General features: G+C 47.7%; 1 pseudogene; it reads left to right on the forward strand.

Annotated features, from left to right (window-relative positions):
* The first annotated feature begins 328 nt into the window (after positions 1 to 328).
* The window catches only part of LOC102244986, a 2,038-nt pseudogene continuing 1,197 nt past the window's right edge, over positions 329 to 1,169 (forward strand).

Genomic DNA, 1,169 nt, shown 5'->3' on the forward strand with positions numbered 1-1,169 from the left:
GATTAACCTAGACAGGATTAAACTCAACAGAACTAGATTATTAACAAACCTAACCTTTGGAATAGAATTGATAGGATTAAACTCAACAGAACTAGATTAACAAACGCCCTAACCTTTGGAATAGAATTGATAGGATTAAAATCAACTGGTATAAATACAGATGTTAACAGGACAATAAAGACAGACCTGGCTGGAGATCCTGGCTAGAACCTGGCTGGAGAACCAACTATGCTGGTCAACTGAACGCTGCCTCCGTGTCGCTCATTCTTCGCTGACTCTGTCCACACCTTTGGGAACCCCTGGACCTGCTGGGGTCGGACCCCAACAAATGGCGCACCTCCCGCTCGCGGGGCCCAAGTTCCTGCTGCAGAAGCTGCAGAGCTCCTTCCAGGAGGCCTGGCTGCGGGACTTCCCCTGGCTGCGCTACTGCAAGGACACCGGCCTCATGTCCTGCGCCTGGTGCCAGAAGACCCCCTCGGCCGGCGGCGGCGGGGACCTCCCCCCTGGGGGCCACGACGAGCTGTCACGAGGGACCCGCAACTACAAGAAAACCCTGCTCCTGCGGCACCACGTCTCCACAGAGCACAAGCTCCACGAAGCCAAAGCCCAGGAATCAGAAATACCTTCAGAAGAGGGATACTGTGACTTTAATAGTAGGCCAAATGAAAACTCTTATTGCTATCAACTTCTTCGACAATTAAATGAGCAAAGAAAGAAAGGTATTCTTTGTGATGTCAGCATTGTGGTGAGCGGAAAAATCTTTAAAGCTCATAAGAACATCCTGGTTGCAGGCAGCCGTTTCTTTAAGACTTTATATTGCTTTTCCAACAAAGAAAGCCCTAACCAAAACAATACTACCCACTTAGATATTGCTGCAGTTCAAGGTTTCTCTGTCATCTTGGACTTCCTGTACTCTGGTAACCTGGTGCTCACAAGCCAAAATGCCATTGAAGTGATGACCGTGGCCAGCTATCTGCAAATGAGCGAAGTTGTTCAGACTTGCCGAAATTTCATTAAAGATGCCTTAAATATAAGCATTAAATCAGGCATTAAAGAAGCTCCGGAGTCTGCAGTTGTGGACTATAACAACAGAAAACCAGCCAGTAGAGATGGTCTGTCTTCATCACGGGATCATCAAATTGCCAGTTTTTGGGCAACACGGAATCTTA

This window comes from Myotis brandtii, unplaced genomic scaffold (genome assembly GCF_000412655.1).
Source record: "Myotis brandtii unplaced genomic scaffold, ASM41265v1 scaffold1318, whole genome shotgun sequence".
Lineage (NCBI taxonomy): Eukaryota > Metazoa > Chordata > Mammalia > Chiroptera > Vespertilionidae > Myotis > Myotis brandtii.